Source organism: Babylonia areolata, chromosome 22 (assembly GCF_041734735.1).
Source record: "Babylonia areolata isolate BAREFJ2019XMU chromosome 22, ASM4173473v1, whole genome shotgun sequence".
NCBI classification, from domain to species: Eukaryota; Metazoa; Mollusca; class Gastropoda; order Neogastropoda; family Buccinidae; genus Babylonia; species Babylonia areolata.
The window spans coordinates 213,779-220,529 of NC_134897.1; the positions used below are offsets into that span (position 1 = coordinate 213,779).

The window sequence follows — 6,751 nt, forward strand, 5'->3', positions numbered from 1 at the left end:
GACCCCCTCCCCTGTGACTGACCCCCTCTCCGTGACTGACCCCTCTCCCCTGTGACTGACCCCTCTCCCCTGTGACTGACTGACCACTCTCCCCTGTGACTGACCCCCTCCCCTGTGACCGACCCCTCTCCCCTGTGACTGACCCCCTCCCCTGTGACTGACCCCCTCCCCTGTGACTGACCCCCTCCCCGTGACTGACCCCTCTCCCCTGTGACTGACCCCTCTCCCCTGTGACTGACTGACCACTCTCCCCTGTGACTGACCCCCTCCCCTGTGACCGACCCCTCTCCCCTGTGACTGACCCCCTCCCCTGTGACTGACCCCCTCCCCTGTGACTGACCCCCTCCCCTGTGACTGACCCCTCTCCCCTGTGACTGACCCCTCTCCCCTGTGACTGACTGACCCCTCTCCCCTGTGACTGACTGACCCCTCTCCCCTGTGACTGACCCCCTCCCCTGTGACTGACCCCTCTCCCCTGTGACTGACCCCCTCCCCGTGACTGACTGACCCCTCTCCCCTGTGACTGACCGACCCCCTCTCCCCTGTGACTGACCCCTCTCGCCTGTGACCAACCCCTCTCGCCTGTGACCGACCCCTCTCGCCTGTGACTGACTGACCCCCTCCCCCCTGTGACTGACTGACCCCCTCCCCCCTGTGACTGACTGACCCCCTCCCCCTGTGACTGACTGACACACCCCACCCCACCCCCCCACCCCCTGTGACTGACTGACCCCCTCCCCCCTGTGACTGACTGACCCCCTCCCCCTGTGACTGACTGACCCCCTCCCCCCTGTGACTGACTGACCCCCTCCCCCTGTGACTGACTGACCCCCTCTCCCCTTTGACTGACTGACCCCCTCTCCACTATGACTGACTGACCCCTCTCCCCTGTGACTGACCCCTGTCCCCCATGACTGACCCCTGTCCCCTGTGACTGACCCCTGTCCCCCCATGACTGACCCCTCTCCCCTGTGACTGACCCCTCTCCCGTGTGACTGACCCCTCTTCCCCATCACTGACCCCTCTCCCCTGTGACTGACCCCTCTCCCCCTATCACTGACCCCCTGTCACTGACCCCTCTCCCCTGTCACTGACCCCTCTCCCCTGTGACTGACCCCTCTTCCCCATGACTGACCCCTGTCCCCCCATGACTGACCCCTGTGACTGACCCCTGTCCCCTGTGACTGACCCCTCTCCCCTGTCACTGACCCCTCTCCCCTGTCACTGACCCCTCTTCCCCATGACTGACCCCTGTCCCCCCATGACTGACCCCTGTCACTGACCCCTCTCCCCTGTCACTGACCCCTCTCCCCTGTCACTGACCCCTCTTCCCCATGACTGATCCCTGTCCCCCAATGACTGACCCCTCTCCCCTGTGACTGACCCCTCTCCCCTGTCACTGACCCCCTCTCCCCTGTGACTGACCCCCTTTCTTCCCTTTTAAACCCTTTGTGCAGGGTCTCTTCTGAAATGCTGGAAACAGGTCATGTATGAAAAATCATTGGATATGACGTGAAACAACATCAAGTCCAGTGACGTCATACAGGCTGGAAACAGGTCATGTGTGAGAAATCGTTGGATATGACGTGAAACAACATCAAGTCCAGTGACGTCATACAGGCTGGAAACACAGGTCATGTGTGAGAAATCGTTGGATATGACGTGAAACAACATCAAGTCCAGTGACGTCATACAGGCTGGAAACACAGGTCATGTGTGAGAAATCGTTGGATATGACGTGAAACAACATCAAGTCCAGTGACGTCATACAGGCTGGAAACACAGGTCATGTGTGAGAAATCGTTGGATATGACGTGAAACAACATCAAGTCCAGTGACGTCATACAGGCTGGAAACACAGGTCATGTGTGAGAAATCGTTGGATATGACGTGAAACAACATCAGGTCCAGTGACGTCATACAGGCTGGAAACACAGGTCATGTGTGAGAAATCATTGGATATGACGTGAAACAACAGTATGACCAGTGACGTCATACAGACTGGAAACACAGGTCATGTGTGAGGAATTGTTGGATATGACGTGAAACAACATCAAGTCCAGTGACGTCATACAGGCTGGAAACAGGTCATGTGTGAGAAATCATTGGATATGACGTGAAACAACAGTATGACCAGTGACGTCATACAGACTGGAAACACGGGTCATGTGTGAGAAATTGTTGGATATGACGTGAAGCAACATCAAGTCCAGTGACGTCATACAGACTGGAAACACAGGTCATGTGTGAGAAATTGTTGGATATGACGTGAAACAACATCAAGTCCAGTGACGTCATACAGGCTGGAAACACAGGTCACGTGTGAGAAATTGTTGGATATGACGTGAAACAACATCAAGTCCAGTGACGTCATACAGGGTGGAAACACAGGTCACGTGTGAGAAATTGTTGGATATGACGTGAAACAACATCAAGTCCAGTGACGTCATACAGGGTGGAAACACAGGTCATGTGTGAGAAATTGTTGGATATGACGTGAAACAACATCAAGTCCAGTGACGTCATACAGGCTGGACGCGCAGGGTGGGTGTGATGAAGAAACAGTCTCAAATCTATATGAAATTTCTATAGATGCAGCTAAAAAAACAACAACCCCAAAACAGGTGGATACATCAGTTCACAGTTCTTTAAGTTTAAGATGAAAATTGTTGGCAAGTTTATTATAGATTGGTTACTGTGATTGTAATATAATCCTTGCAAAATTAGCAAATTTCATGGAAAAGTCATGAAAAATTCAGCATGCTCCCTGTGCACGCGCGCACGTGTGTGTGTGTGTGTGTGTGTGCTTCATTAGTCAATGTTGTTTTGGGATCAAATAAAGATGCTTTAAAAAGTGACTTGGGGTGTCCGTGTGTGTGTGTTTCCACTTCTGCAATACAGTCTATACCACAAAGGACAAGTCAAGTCAGACAGGTGTGTGTGTGTGTGTGTGTGTGTTGATGCCAGTACCAGTGAACACATCATTTGTGTAAGGGTGTTGTTGTTTTTCTGTGTCCATGATTACATGCATGTGTATGCTTGTACAGAGCATTAAACCGGCATGAATTCTTTGCTGCCCAGTTCCCTGAGTGTATGTATGTCTGTGTGCGTGCTTATCGTGACTGGTTTTTACATTATGCCTTTCTTTCTTCTCCCCGTTTTTCTTGTTTTCTTTTCTCTTTTTGTTTTTTTCCTGAGGGCATAATGAAAAAAAGCAAGAAAGCTGTACAATCTTATTATTTTACCGCCAATAAAGTTCATTTTGACTTGACTTCACACACACACACACACACACACACACACACACATGTACACACACATACTGTGCACTAGTAGGCTCTTGAGAGCTCATCAAATGTATTCTCTCGTTCACACAGACACACGCGCATGCAAACACACACGCATACACACAAACACGCATTCACACATGCACACACCACCACCAAAACCACACACCCCCACACGTGCACACACCACCACCAAAACCACACACCCCCACACGTGCACACACATGTGTTTGTACGGACACAAACGCTAGAAATGCAGTGTTATTACATAGGCAACACACACGTGAGTCAAAAATGACGAATAATAATAATGGATACTTATATAGCACACTATCCAGAAATCTGCTCTAGGTGCTTTACAAAAACGCTTTGTTGACATAAAACATTACATCTATGTTACATACACACACCAAAATATGACTACACACACACACGCACACACACACACTGCGTACATACATTTTTTAACAATACATGTGTATCTAACAGCTACCCTAACACATACGCACACGTTGGCAGGCACAAACGTATATAAACGCACGCGCACACAATACACATTCATATACATGCATGTAGTTATGTACACACACATATGTATACATATATAGTCAAGCACAGTTAACGCAAAGGAAGTGGACCTGCCACAATTGAACTTATTGCTGAGGGAAAAGGTGAGTTTTGAGACGAGATTTAAAAGATGTGAGGGAATCAGAATGACGGAGGTTATCTGGGAGCTTGTTCCACGTCTTTGGCGATTGAAAAGAAAACGATCTGTGTCCATAGGTCTTACTTGAGAACATGGAGAACAAAGTTCAGTTCTGAAGTTCTAATGTGATCTATGAGGTTATGGACATTGTTTCCGAGTTCGTCCGATTTCAAGAAGTTTCTGTTAAAATCGTCTAATAGGAGAGGGAGAGTGTGTACTGACGCCAGTAGGAGAAAGAAAAAAAAAAAAAAAAAGCCAAAAAAAAAACCAAACAAAAAAAACACCCGTTATGTGTTCAGCTGAGCGTGGAGACGGTGTAGGGCTGAGTGAGCAGACAATATGTGGCCACACACTTAATGTGCCTGTCTTGTCACACACCTCAAAATGCCTGTCTGTGGTCACACACCTCTTTAGGTGCCTGTCTGTGGCCACACACACCCTTTGTAGGGACAGTATGTGGTCGCATACCTCTTAATGTGCCTGTCTGTGGCCACATCTTTCAATGTGCCTGTCTGGCCACACATCTCTTAATGTGCCTGTCTGTGGCCACACACCACTTAATGTGCCTGTCTGTGGCCACACCCCTTAATATGCCTGTCTGTGGCCACACACCTCTAAATGTGCCTGTTTGTGGCCACACACCTCTTAATGTGCCTGTCTGGCCACACACCTCTTAATGTGCCTGTTTGTGGCCACACACCTCTTAATGTGCCTGTCTGGCCACACACCTCTTAATGTGCCTGTCTGGTCACACACCTCTTAATGTGCCTGTCTGGCCACACACCTCTTAATGTGCCTGTTTGTGGCCACACACCTCTTAATGTGCCTGTCTGTGGCCACACACCTCTTAATGTGGCTGTCTGGTCACACACCTCTTAATGTGCCTGTCTGTGGCCACACACCTCTTAATATGCCTGACTGTGGCCACACACCTCTTAATGTGCCTGTCTGTGTGGCCACACACCTCTTAATATGCCTGACTGTGGCCACACACCTCTTAATGTGCCTGTCTGTGTGGCCACACACCTTAATATGCCTGTCTGTGGCCACACACCTCTTAATGTGCCTGTCTGGCCACACACCTCTTAATGTGCCTGTCTGACCACACACCTCTTAATGTGCCTGTCTGGCCACACACCTCTTAATGTGCCTGTCTGTGGCCACACACCTCTTAATGTGCCTGTCTGTGGTCGCATACCTCTTAATGTGCCTGCCTGTGGCCACACACCTTTTAATGTGCCTCTCTGTGGCCACACACACTCTTTGTAGGGACACTATGTGGCCACACACCTCTTAATGTGCCTGTCTGTGGCCACACACCTCTTAATGTGCCTGTCTGTGAGGTTGGAGATTTCTATTGGTGCAGGGAAAGTGGGGGTGTCTGTGTTGGTGCAGGGAGAGTGGATATATCTTTACAAGTTCAGGGAGAGTGGAGATGTCTGTGTTGGTGCAGGGAGAGTGGAGATGTCTATACTGTTGCAGGGAGAATTGACGTATCTTTGAACGTTCAGCCAGAGTGGAGATGTCTGTACTGGAGCAGGGAGAGTGGAGATGTCTTCGTTGGTGCAGGGAGAGTGGAGATGTGTGTGTCAGTGCTGGGAGAGTGGAGATATCTGTGTCGGTGCAGGGAGAGTGGAGATGTGTGTGTCAGTGCAGGGAGAGTGGAGATGTGTGTGTCGGTGCAGGGAGAGTGGAGATGCCTGTACTGGTGCAGGGAGAGTGGAGATGTCTGTGTCGGTGCAGGGAGAGTGGAGATGTGTGTGCTGGTGCAGGGAGAGTGGAGGTGTGTGTGTCAGTGCTAGGAGAGTGGAGATGTGTTTGTTGGTGCAGGGAGAGTGGAGATGTGTGTGTCGGTGCAGGGAGAGTGGAGATGTCTGTGTCGGTGCAGGGAGAGTGGAGATGTCTGTGTCGGTGCAGGGAGAGTGGAAATGTGTGTGTCCGTGCTGGGAGAGAGGCAGTCACTCGTTGCAGGTAACCAAGACAGTGCTTCCTGCAACCGTTAGCAACTATCGTGTCCAGGGCTGGGCGGCTGATGGGATCAATTATGCAGGAGAAGGAGTGAAATGATCACAGATGCAGCCATCCGCCCAGCTGGCATCGATTGCTGAGGCGTGGAATTCAACATTCAGTCTGTTAGCACACTTCTATCACTCTCACAGTCACCTCCCGTTTTGCGCCCACTGTCACGCACGATCCGCATTGACTGCTTACGATCGTAATAAACACCTGGTCGTAAGAAACTCCTAACTAAATCACAGTGTTGAATCCGAAATCACTGCACCGCTAAGTCACCACAAGCAGCTGATGTCGGTGCGGTGCAGACTGAACTGATTGTTTGTAAACAAATCTTTGCTTCTGCGAAGAGAAAATTCACCAAGATTGTCCAAAAGGCAAAAGCTATGTATTATGGTGCTCAGATTTCAGGTAGCAAATCGATGAGGCAGCTTTCTAGTGTCTGTGGTAGATTCACTGGCAATGAAAGGCCATCTCCCCTCCCCAATTTGTATCCTGTTAGTCAGTTGCCAACTGTTTTTAGTGATTATTTTAGAACGAAGATAGCTAGCATTCTCGCTGGAGCACTACCCTTATAGCAGAGTCTAACACTGGTACTTTTGTTACTTCTAAGTTTGACATCAGACAAGAACGTGATCGTATGACAACTACTGCATTATATGCGATCAGTTCGAATCAAGCCACTAATTCAGTTTCCTCTGTTTTTGACTGTTTCCATCCTGTCACGGAACATGAACTAAAAAAG

General features: G+C 49.7%; 1 long non-coding RNA gene across 1 annotated transcript; it reads left to right on the forward strand.

Moving 5' to 3' along the window:
- Positions 1 to 1,190: 1,190 nt before the first annotated feature.
- LOC143296979 (uncharacterized) lies at positions 1,191 to 3,072 on the forward strand. The gene is made up of 2 exons (XR_013057209.1): positions 1,191 to 1,472; positions 1,621 to 3,072. It is a non-coding gene; the product is annotated as an uncharacterized LOC143296979 (long non-coding RNA).
- Positions 3,073 to 6,751: the final 3,679 nt, after the last annotated feature.